Source organism: Meleagris gallopavo, chromosome 1 (genome assembly GCF_000146605.3).
Source record: "Meleagris gallopavo isolate NT-WF06-2002-E0010 breed Aviagen turkey brand Nicholas breeding stock chromosome 1, Turkey_5.1, whole genome shotgun sequence".
NCBI lineage: Eukaryota > Metazoa > Chordata > Aves > Galliformes > Phasianidae > Meleagris > Meleagris gallopavo.
Genome location: NC_015011.2, coordinates 150,317,666 through 150,330,536, shown reverse-complemented (window position 1 = coordinate 150,330,536; position 12,871 = coordinate 150,317,666). Strand labels below are relative to the sequence as shown.

The 12,871-nt window shown below is 44.5% G+C and overlaps 1 long non-coding RNA gene across 1 annotated transcript in view; it reads right to left on the bottom strand.

The window, feature by feature from the left end:
• LOC104917465 overlaps nucleotides 1-10,392 on the bottom strand; it is a 39,334-nt gene extending 28,942 nt beyond the window's left edge. Inside the window, exon 1 of the long non-coding RNA XR_796873.3 lies at nucleotides 10,195-10,392. This is a non-coding gene — a long non-coding RNA (uncharacterized LOC104917465). The remainder of the gene's footprint in view (nucleotides 1-10,194) is intronic.
• Between the last annotated feature and the right edge of the window lie 2,479 nt (nucleotides 10,393-12,871).

Below are 12,871 nucleotides of genomic sequence, written 5' to 3'. Positions count from 1 at the left end.
GAGGGGACCTGATCCAGGTTTATAAATATCTGAGGTGTGGCGGCCATAGTGGTGAGGCCAGTCTCTTTTCAGTGGTACGTGGAGACAGGACAAGGGGAAACGGACATAAGCTGCAGCACAGGAAGTTTCGCACGAATGTGCGTAAGAACTTCTTCACGGTGAGGGTGACGGAGCACTGGAACAGGCTGCCCAGGGAGGTTGTGGAGTCTCCTTCTCTGGAGATATTCAAGTCTCGCCTGGACGCCTACCTGTGCGACCTGGTGTAGGGAACCTGCTTTGGCAGGGGGGTTGGTCTCGATGATCTCTAGAGGTCCCTTCCAACCCCTACAATTCTGTGATTCTGTGATTCTGTGAAATCCCCCCGTTGTAAGGGCAGAACAAGTCCGAGACTGCCTTATGAGACTCAATTTGTACAAGTCTATGGGGAAGGATGGCATGCATTCCAGGGTTCTGAAGGAGCTGGCTGAGGTGGTTGCTGAGCCGCTCTCCATCATATTTGAAAAGTCGTGGCTGTCAGGTGAGGTCCCAGATGACTGGAGGAAGGGTCACGTCACTCCCAGTTACAAGAAAGGGAGCAAGGAGGACCCGGGGAACTACAGGCTGGTGTGTCTCACCTCTGTGCCTGGGAAGATCATGGAACAGATCATTCTGGACAACATGCTTGATCACATGAGGAATAAGCGTGTGATCCGAGACAGCCAGCTTGGCTTCACCAGGGGAAGGTCATGCTTAACCAGTCTGGTGGCCTTCTGTGACGGAGTGACAGCATTGGTGGACAAGGGGAAGGCGACCAGTCTCATTTATCTGGACTTGAGCAAGGCCTTTGACATGGTCCCCCATCACATCCTTATCTCCAAATGGGAGGGATGTGGATTTGATGGGTGAACCACTTGATGGGTAAGAAATTGATTAAAAGGCTGCAGAAAAAAGGTGGTCATCAATGGTTCTATGTCCAGGTGGAGGCCGGTAATGAGCGGCATCTGCCAGGGGTCTGTCTTGGGACCGGAGCTCTTTAACATCTTTATCAATGACATTGATGACGGAATCAAGTGCACCCTCAGCAAGTTTGCTGATGAAACCAAGCTGAGTGGTGCGGTTGACATGGTAGAAGGAAGGGATGCCATTCAGAGGAACTTCAACAGGCTAGAAATGTGCGCCCGGGTAAACCTGACGAGGTTCAACACGGCAAAGTGCGGGGTTTTGCACTTGGGCCGGAGGAATCCCAGGCATTCAAACAGACTGGAAAGAGCTTTCCTTGAGAGCAGCCCTGCAGAGAAGGACCTGGGGGTCCTGATGGATGAAAAGCTTAACATGAGCCAGCAGTGTGCTCTTGCAGCTCGTAAAGCAAATGGTATTCCGGGCTCCATCAGAAGAGGAGTGGCCAGCAGGGACAGGAAGGTGATTGTCCCTCTTTGCTCTTGTGAGGCCCCATGTGGAGTACTGTGTCCAGGTCTGGAGCCCCCCATACAAGAAAGACAGAAAGCTGTTGAAGAGGGTCCAGAAGATAGTCACAAAGATGATCAGGGGGCTGGAGCACCTCCCATACAAAGACAGGCTGAGGGAACTGGGCTTGTTCAGCCTGGAGAGGAGAAGGCTGCAGGGTGACCTCATTGCAGCCTTTCAGTACCTAAAGGGAGCCTACTAACAAGAAGGGAATCAACTCTTTGAAAGGATAGATAACAGCAGGACAAGGGGAAATGGTTTTAAGTTGAGGGAGGGAAGATTTAGGTTGGATGTCAGGGGGAAGTTCTTTACAGAGAGAGTGGTGAGGTGCTGGAACAGGCTGCCCAGAGAGGTTGTGGATGCCCTGTACCCTGGAGGCATTCAAGGCCAGACTGGATGGGGCCCTGGGCAGCATGGTCTAGTATTAAATGGGGAGGTTGGTGGCCCTGCCTGTGGCAGAGAGGTTGGAGATTCATGATCCTTGAGGTCCCTTCCAACCCTGGCCATTCTGAAATTCTGTGATTCTGTGAACAGAACTTGTCCTTCCTTAATTTCCACTGCTATTCTTTCCAACAATTTATCTGTAATACACTCGACTTTCTCCATGTTCTTTGCTTTTTAAAAAAAAGTAGAAGAGGTTCTGCAATGGATCTAGTAAAAATTGTTCCGAATTTGAATGGTTAGAAGGTTAAATTGATGTTTTTAAGAGAATTATCAAATATAATTACTTACAATAGCAGGAAGTTCAGAAGGTCCTGCAACATGGTTAATACTCTTCAACATTCCTTAAAACACAGCAGAATTCACTACAAATTTTACAGGCATGAATCTGGTATTTCTGTGCTAAGTGTCTCATACAGAATTGTTCCCTGATGTGGAATGGTCCAGAAAGAGGGCCCTGGAGACCTTCAAGCTTAAATTTGAAGAATGTGGCTCTTGAGCAACCTGATCTAGCTGTAGACATCCTTGTACATTGCAGGGGAGCTGGACTAAATGACCTTTGAAGGTCCCTTCCAACTCAAACATTTCTATGATTCTGTGATTCTGTACAGATACACAAAACAAGTGATGCACAAGTAATTGCTCACCACCTGCCAATCAATGCCCAGCCAGTCCCCAGGTACCAGCAGCTTACCTGGCCAACTACTTGCTGTTCTTCAAGTTTTTTTCACATGATGTCACATAGTATGGAACATCCTTTTGGCCAGATTAGGTCAACTGTCCTGCTTCTGTCTTCTCCCTTGTGCCTCCTGAGCCCCCCTCAATGGCAGAACAGTATGAGAAGCTGAGAAACTAAAACATATTGTCTCTGTGCAGTGCTGCTCAGCAACAACTAAAATACTGGTGTGTTATCAACACTTCTTTTCTCCCAAAGCCAAAGCACAGCATCATATCAGACACAAAGGGGAAAAAACAAAACAACAGAAACAAACAAAACCATGTCTGTCCCAGTCAAAAGCAGGACAGCATCTCTTGCAGTTTCCATGGAAATTAACAGGAGGTATTACTTTCTAAGTGAAACTATGTATTTAGTTAATATCCAACGGGGTAAAATAATGATATCAGTGTTTCAGGTGATGAATTTCTGTCCTAGCCTTCCTATATTGGGTGGAGAGATGTTCAGTACAGAATAGAATCTAAGCAGCTGCAACGTAAGCCAGTTAATATAAAAAGTAAGCACAAGGGCATCTGACTGCTTTCTCAAGAGGCACAATCTTGGCCTCTGATTATGACTGGAATTTGTATCCCTAGGGAAGATTCCCAAAATGAGTCACACAGATATTTTACCAGCACATATTGCTTGCTTTAATGCAAAAAATTATAAGGAATACCTTTTATACAAAGACCTAATGGTTGGAATTCCTTCTGCAGTGATTTAAAGTGATTTATTGCAGTCATTGCTGGCAGAGTGCTGTGATGGGCTGGTGACTACACTGAGTTTGCCATTCCCTTGTGTCACTGAAAAGGACCCAGGATCCCAGAAGCCAGACTGCTCAAGCAGGACCACAGCCATTTATCTTCCAATGCTCACACAGACAGGGACTGCCCGGACTTTTGCTTCCCGTGTCTACAGAAATTTAAAGCAGAAAAGTATGTTGCCTTTTGAAAGAAATGAAGACTGAACATTGTGTTTTGTATATTGGGTTTGAATTTTGAAACCAAACCCAATTACATTTATACGCTCTCAAATTAGTCCATACATTCCTTGTATGGACTTCCTAGTCATTCCAGAATCTAAGAAGAAATAAACACATTATTTCTGCTTCTTTTTAACTATATTTGTGTACTTGCTTTCTTTCAGGTTCTTTGAAAAAATTGCTGGAACTTTCAAAAGCCTTTATCCCATGATAGAGTTACATCACAACCATAACCTTCAAACCAGACTCTGATGCAGATGTGAGCTGGAACAACTCTCCCTATCTTAACTTTTCATTGCCTGCTGAGCCCACTGCAGTAATGGTAGCAATTACCCATTTAGCAATGTGTACAGTGTGAACTTCTTTTTTCCTGTCTGTCAGAATTCTGTCGGTGTTTTGTTAGCTGCTAGAAGACTGAGTGTTTTGATAGATTTATCTCTTTGATCAGCTGGAAATACCAAGCAACCAGAGGCTACTCTATAACCTCTGGTTATGTTGACAATGGCAGATGGTGATTTCATCAGTCAAAATTGACGGTGCTGCTCAATTTAAGGCCACTTGACACCAGTTCCTATCTAAAAATTTAGATTTTATATGTTAAACTTACCACGAGGTACTGAAGCATGGGGAAAACATGAACTGGGAAAAAAAAATAGATGCGACAACGCATAAAATTTTGAAGAACTTTTGATTGTTAGAGAAATAGCAGTGAAATGTCTTTTTTGTTATTGAAGAGTTAAAAATTTAGCAAGGAATAAAATCCATCACATGATCTCCTTTATTTTCTTGATCTTGACATAATTATTCAGTAACAGAACTAAAGTCTGAATTTTTAATATGACACTAAATATAAATTATAAAAATTCTACCATTGCCAAATCAGCAGAGAGAACAACTGGTCTATCCTGGTTACTGAAAATTAAAAATGTAGATCAGATGAGAGCCATAATCATTTGGGAAAATTCATGCAGAATAGTCAGCAAGGTCCTTTGTGCACATTATAGCTTACTTCAGACTGGAGAACTTCCAGTGACAGGTCAAGTCCAAAATTTTGAATTTAAATTATCTTCTTTTATCCCTTCCTGAAAGCCCCCGAATTATTAAAGTCTGATGTTATTTCTAGCAGAGGCAGTAGAGTCTATGATCCAGACTTCAACAGAATAAGCGGTAGAAGAGATTCTTGCTCGGTCTCCCTTCTTTGACACTCTTCTGAGAGCTACTAAAAGGCTGCTGCTAATAAAAAGGCATTTTGAATTACCATTAAGCTCTCAGTTTCATCTAATGTCTGAATTCCAATGGGATTCTGAAATTCTACATGTGGATGCTGTCCACTAACTGAAGGATTGCCAAGAACGTTCACTCTGACTTTGTCTCTAAACACTACTACCTCAAATTTGCAATCAGGCTCAGTTTGGCATCAAGAGGCATTCAGATTGAAGGGCTTACAACATATGCAAAGGTGAGCAATGCAGGGTTGCTGAATGCAGTTCTAAATGCATGCAGATCACTCTCTGCTGTATAAGACAATTTTCAGTAAAAGCCTTTCAGTAAATGTGTTCAGTAAATCTATAGAATTAATAAACTCTTCAGAAGTTATATTTTTAAGAAGTAGAATCAGTATACATGAACAGCACAGATAATACCTCTTTCTACACTATATATATATAATATATATAATATATATATTATATATATATATATAATATACAATAGGGAATATACAATGAATTGTCAAGCAAAGCATTACTTCTGCAAACTTCATATGTGATTTTTTGAGAAAAAAATGGCTCTTCAATAATTTTTAGTTCTGAGGGGAAAGGATACTTCCCCAGAATCATCTCAAGTATTAAATATCCCTTTCAACAGTCTTTTAATTTGGAGACAAAACCAATTGGTCAGAAAACTACCAGTTTCCTATTATAAGTGCATTACTTCAACATTCTTTGTGCTTCCAGGCTCTGGCTTTAATTTCATGTGAGAACACTACATTTTCAAATGTATATGGAAATAATGTACAGTATTTTGTTGCTATGGCAATATAGATCCCTATCTCTTCATTTATGAATAATAATAAAAATCTAATTGGATCAAGTTATATTTTTGTTCCACTATTTCCTGAAGCTAACCTTTCATGAAGTCTTTATTGTAGTCTCAATTTAAACTACTTTATTGCCCTCTCTTACAGGATTTTATGTTCTACCTGGGTTTCTTTGCTGAAGTTTCAGGCATTGATTTTAGCTTATGCTACCTCACCAGCAAACATTAGTACATAAATACAAAACATGTCTCTTTTCATTAGGAAAGTCAAACAGTGGAACATACTGCCCAGGCTGTGTAGTCCCCATCCTTGGAGGTTATAGTAACGCAATAAAGCTTCAAGCAATGTGGTCTCATCTCATATCAGACTGCTTGGGGCAAGAGGTTGGACCAGAGACTGGCATTCTGTGATTCTTTTATTGGAGTCATCTTATTTAAGGATCCTGAGTGCCCAGTTTGTCTATTGCTGGAGCTTTGCATGTTAAAATGAGAGCATGTGAAGGTTTTTTCCAAAATCTCCTGCATCTGGTTTAGGTGCTGCTGAAAGACTGTTCTGAAACTTCATCCCAGTGCCTCATCTTACCCTAATGCAGTTCCCTTTCATTTTATCTTTTGTATCACTTAAAGTCACACCTTTTGCTGAATGATATTTTTCTTGGATCACTCAAGGAAATTCTTAGACATTAAAGATACCACTTGTTGTTATTTGCCCATCCTCTTTTCAAATTCCTGTTAGTAAGGAGGTTTCGCATATGGATAATATTACATTATGTTAATCGTCCTTTATTAAAGGCATCAAGCTCTAGAATGAACACTGAGACAAAAAGAAACAGTGAATTCAGCCCTTCAGCTCCTAGGCATTCAAATTTAATCTGTGGAAAATCTAAGGGCTATTATTTATACATATATATATATACACATACATACACATACACATACACATACACACACACACACACACACACACACATAAATATATGTATATATTTATATTATTATTATTAAAGGTCACACAAGAGTTTGATAAAGGCACTGTGTTATAAACTATTGTTGTATTGTCCCTGAAATTCAGTAATTCAGTATTGATACATATCATTCCCATACAGAAGTGCCTAGCTCAGGTCAACTAACAAGAAAAAGAAATTTCTCTAAATTTTATTCTCTTTTCCAAGATGGACGTACCAGGTTTAAAAATACTATTCCTTGTGATCCTTTTTGCTGTGATACATATATACATACATTAATAAATTTATATTTATCATGTGCAAAATAGAAAGAAAACTGGCATATATATAATTATGCACATATGTTTAGATATGCATACATGCAACAATACAGAGAGCCAGCTATAGGACCTTTTCATACTATTTTCTGTATTTCCAGGATTCCGGGCAACTATTTGAGATTTTCAATTCAGAATGATCTGTTAAAAGGGAGTTTGCCTTTATTATTCTGATCTGTCATATCTTTTATGTAACAAGCCAGCTGTTATTTGAACAGCATCATTCATTTCCTCAATGAAATGATGACACTACAATCACCCTTCATTATCTTCCCATGCTCTTATATGAGAACTAAGTGCAGAGGAAATACTTTGTAATTACTCTAGGCAGATTTCCCACATGTTAGAGATGCCATAGATGGGATTAATGAATATCACTTGAAAAGGTTGAAGTAGACAAAAACAAAATTAGGCTTCAGTAATCGCAACATGCAGATGGGTTGAAATGCTAGTGGGAAAAAATCCCATCAGCAATTAAACTTGCTTCTTGTAACAGCAGATGTGCAGTCTCTTACTGAATATCGAGTACACTTGAAAGGAGTCTGTAGAGGAAGAATGCTGAAATATATACAGCTCTGCTTAAGCAGTGTTGGGATGTGTGACAGGGTTGTTATTTTACTTAGCAAGCCTCAGAACCCCTCATCTCTGCTCAAAAGAATGCCAAACTTCTGCTAGCTGATGAGTGCTCCTCTTATCACTTCTCCATTCTGCTTCTGCCTGTACTGGGACAACAAAGATATGGCACAAAACAACCCTTTAATCTCTGAAGGGCACCATTGTTTCTCAAAAGGAGACATTTCTCAAGCCCTATTTTGCATCTGGCCACAATACAAGAACAGCCCTATTAGGTGCCTCTCCAGCTAATATCAAAAGATCTTACCGATAAGAAAAACCATGCAACTAAACCACATCAACTACATCAACAAAACCAATTTAGCCACCTAGAGGACTTGCTTTGAGTCACCAAATAGGTGATTGTGATCTAGAGGGAGTGAATGTGTCACTGTATGACACAGAGGTACTAAATCTGTTGTTTCAGTTTGTAGTGCTAGCATCTTAAAACAGCTGGCTCCATGACAACTTTGACCCGCAAGGTCCAAAAAAAACATTCCAGTTTCCTCCATAGGAGCCACGGCTGGAGAAGGGGAAAGGTCAAATCAGCAAGGCTCAGAAAGTAGAGGTGTCTGTCATTGCATTACTCAGAGTTCCTTCTTATGCTAATTTTTCACTGATAGCTTTTGTCCTCACACATGTAGAGAAGCACTAGAGCATTCACAGAATCACAGAATGGCCAGGGTTGGAAGGGACCTCAAAGATCATGAATCTCCAACCTCCCTGCCAAACATGCAAGGCCATCAACCTCCCCATTTAATACTAGACCAGGTTGCCCAGGGCCCCATCCAATCTGACCTTGAACAACTCCAGGGAAGGGGCATCCACAACCTCTCTGGGCAGCCTGTTCGAGCACCTCACCACTCTCTCTGTAAAGAACTTCCCTCTGACATCCAACCTAAATCTTCCCTCCCTCAACTTAAAACCATTTCCCCTTGTCCTGCTGTTATCTACCCACACCTAGAGGTTTAGGGATGCAGGGCTCAGGGACGTGAGAAATACTAGAATCTTGGTTGCCAGTGAAGACTGAGGCAAAGAACTCATTCAGTACCTCAGCCTTCTCTTCGTCTGTTGAAGCCAGTTCTCCTTTTACATTTACCAAAGGAATACACTCGCTTTGCCCTGTCTCTTCTGGCCAATGTACCTGTAGACCCTTGCGAAGCTCAGTTCTGCCTGCGCCTTGGCTTTTCTGATCCCACCTCTGCAAGTCTGGACAGCATCCCTGTATTATTCCCAGGTGAGACGCCCTTGTTTCCAGAGCTTGTACGCACCGTTCTTTGCCCTCAGTGTGCCCAGCAGGCCCTTGCTGAGCCATGCCGGTTTCCTACCTCCTTTGCCTCTTTTTTTATTCAGAGGGATGGAGAGCTCTTGTGTTCTCTGGAAGGCATCCTTGAAGAGTAAATTGCCCCATGGTCAAACAAAAAACCCAAAATTCCTGCGTTTGCATCAACTTCTAAGCCGTTCATTTATGAGGTGAGTTTTTTGGTACCTCTCAGTATCCAGCCCTGCCACTGAAGGTATAGAAGAAAACACAACCTGCATGCCCGCTCCATCAACTACCTGCCCCAGTCCCCTGAAGTCTTTCTTGATAGTCCTGAGGCTTTACTAAGCAACTCTGTCACTGCCAGCCTGAACTATCAGTAAGGGGTAATAATCACAAGGGTGAATCGGTCCAGGAAGTTTCCTAGAAATGTTCCTGACCCGTGCCTCAGGGAGGCAGCACACCTCCCTAAATGTCAGACTGACATATAGGGCCTTCCATTCCTCTGAGCAGGGGTCGCTTATGACAACCACCCTTCTATCCTTCCAGGTGAAGGCAGTCTTGAAGCGCGGGGTCATCCGCTTCACCCGAGGCAACCTCAGGGGTGGACCTCCCTCCACACCCCCAGTCACCTCTCCCTCGAGTTCCAGGGCCTCAAACCTATTGTGCAGAGGCACCTGGGAAGGTGAGGATGGTTGGGATGGGGGATGCCCACTTCGCCAAGCCATATCCGTTTCCACTCCTCCTTCTTTCTCAAATTGTTGCTAGGGGAAAGAGAGGACAGGAGGCTCATAGCAGCACTGTCTGCCGGCCGCTTCCCTCTCCCACTTGTTACAAGGCAGCAGGGGGTGACATGCTCCATGTGGAGCCTCAGCTGTGTGCCAAGATCTCGGGGCCGATAGGGACTGGCACCACCAATCAATCTTCCTCTCCTTTATGTTTCTCAGCCTCTCTACCTCCTCCTTCAGGTCAACCACAATGTTAAGTCATTTAGCTGGTCACATCTTATACAAGTGCCGCCTCCATCGCCTGGCACTGCAAAGGCCAGGCTCTGGTGCTCGTGACAGCCAGTGACCTGCGTACTAGCATCTTGTGCTGGGGCCTCAGTCTGAGGCTCCACACTTTTCTTAGCATCAGCTATCCTTTCAAGCACGCACAGGACCTCAGTCTGGGTCTCCATGCTCTTTTTGGCTGCAGTCTTCCTTCTACGTGAGCATGCGACTTCCGTCTGGGTCTCCACAATTTTTGTGCTGGTAGCCTTCCTCCGGGGTGCAGCCACTGCAAACCAGTAGGCACACTAACACTACTAGATAGTCTTAATGAGGTTTGCCTGATCAGCCCCGCCCTGCTGCCGGTAGTGCTGGCTCTGCCCTCGCCCCCTGTCCGGGTCGTTAACAGGAGCCCGCGCACTTATCACTCACTTGACAGTGATAACAACCGTCCTTGCTGGGGAGTCCCGTGTATGGGTGGCTTACAGTTTCTCCTCGTTAAAGCAGCCCAGGTGATTCTCACACCCCGACTCCTCTCCCTCTCCGTTGGGAAGCGACGCCTCGCTGCCCTCCCCGAGGCTTTTTCTAGGCCAGGGGGTGGACGCAGATCCATTGCCCTGGCAACGCTCCCGCCGCGTCAGCCGCTCTCGCGAGAGCTGCCCGACCGAGAGCTGCCTGGCCGCTCTGTTGTCTGGGATTCCTCAATGAGGGGACTGCACTGTACCTCGCAGTCAGTCGCTGCGGTTCTGGCTGGAACAGCTCCGAAGCAGCAAACCTCGGCAATCAAAAGAGTGTGTATTATGGAGTGTGTATTATAGCTTGTTATTTACTGAAAATTTGATTTCAGTACCATTTGGTTATAGCAGGAGAAATGGATTCTAATATTGTAGATAAATTGTCATATTCTTCCCTTGCACAAAAGACTTGCCATGATCTGCCCCAACTGCTCTTCATTAACAAGAGAAGGACTGGTGGGAGATGTGAAGGTTGGGGACTGTCTTGAGCAGAGCAACCATGAAATTGTAGAATTCTCTATTCTTGGTGATGTCAGAAAGGTGACTGGCAAAACTGCTATCTTGAACTTCCAGAGGGCGGACTTTGACCTGTTCAGGATGCTTGTAGCACGGGTCCCTTGGGAGTCGCTCCCAAGCGACTCAGGGTAAAGGGGTCCAGGAAGCCTGGGCACTTCTAAAGATGGAAATCTTAAAGGTGCAAGAACAGACTGTTCCTGAGTGCCGTAAGGCAGCTGCAGGGGAAGAAGACCACTGTGGATAAGCTGAGAGCTATTGTTGAGATGCCAAAAGAAAAAGGGAGTCTATGTCCTCTAGAAGAAGGGACGGGCTACTTGGGGAGATTACAAGGAAGTTGCTAAGATATGCAGGGTGGAAGTGAGGAAGGCAAAAGCCCAACTAGAACTCAGATTGGCGACTGTAGTAAAAGAGAACAAGAAATCCTTTTATAAATAAATTGACAGTAAGAGAAGAACCAAGGAGAATTTCCATCTTTTACTTGATGCAGCAGGGAATGTGACCACTGAGGATAAGGAGAAGACTGAGGTCCTCAATGCCTCTTTACATCTGCCTTCAATAGTCAGATCAGTTATCCTCAGGGCACTTTATGCCCTGATCTAAAAGTCTGGGATGCTGTGCAGAATACACCCCTGGTGATTCAGGTAGAGACAGAGAGCTCCTCCTCCATCTGGACTGTCACAAGTCCATGGGACCAGACGGGCTCTACCCTAGAGTGCTGAGGGAGCTGGCGGGGGTGATTGCCGAGCTGCTCTCCGCCATCTACCAGCGCTCCTGGTTATCTGGAGAGGTCCCAGAGGATTGGAGGCTTGCCAATGTGATTCCCATCTACAAGAAGGGACATAAGGAGGATCTGGGGAACTACAGGCCTGTCAGCCTGACCTCGTTACCAGAGAAAGTTGCGGAGCACATCATCTTGGGTGAGATCACATAGTATGTGTGTGACATCCAGGGGATCAGGCCCAGCCAGCGCAGGTTCATGAAAGGCAGGTTGTGCTTGACCAACCTCATCTCCTTCTACGATTGGTTGAACAGAATGGTAGATGAGGGAAAAGCTGTTGATGTAGTCTACCTAGACTTCAGCAAAGCCTTTGACATGGTGTCTCACAGTATTCTCCTGGGGAAACTGGCTGCCTGTGGCCTAGACAAGTATACCCTTCTTTGGGTAAGGAACTGGCTAAAGGACCATGCCTAACAGGTAATAATTAATGGAGTTAAGTCTAGCTGGCAACCCATTACAAGTGGTGTCCACCAGGGGTCAGTACTGGGGCCCATCTTGTTTAATATCTTTACTGATGACCTAGATGAGAGGATTGACTGTAGCCTCAGTAAGTTTGCAGATGACACCAAGTTGGGAGGTGCCCTGCCTGAGGTTAGGGGGGCCCTTCAGAGGGATCTAGATAAGCTGGATCACTGGGCTGAGGTGAATGGGATGAGGTTCAACAAGGCCAAGTACTAGGTGCTGCACTTTGGCCACAATAACCCCATGTAGCGCTATAGGCTTGGGACTGAGTGGCTGGATGAGTGTGAAGAGGAAAGGGACCTGGAGGTGTTGGTTGACGCTTGGCTGGACACGAGCCGACAGTGTGCCCAGGTGGCCAAGAGGGCCAATAGCATCCTGGCCAGCATTAGAAATAGTATGACCAGCAGGAGCAGTAGGTAATCATCCCTTGTACTCAGCACTAGTGAGGCTGCACCTTGAGTACTGTGTTCAGTTTTGGCCCCTCACTACAAAAAAGACACTGAGGCCCTGGAATGTGTCCAGAGAAGGGCAGCGAAGCTGTGAGGGGTCTGGAGCACAAGTCTAATGAGGAGCAGCTGAGGGAGCTGGGATTTTTAGTCTGGAGCAGAGGAGGCTCAGAGGAGACCTTATTGCACTCTACAACTTCTTGAAGGGAGGTTGTGATGAGAAGGGGTTTGACCTCTTCTCCCAGGCAACAAACAAAACAGGACTCGAGGAAATGGCCACAAGTTGTGCCAGAGGAGGTTTAGATTAGACATAAGGAGAAATTTTTTGTCTCAGAGAGTAGTCAGGCACTGGAATGGCCTGCCCATGGAGGTGGTGCAGTCACCATCCCTGG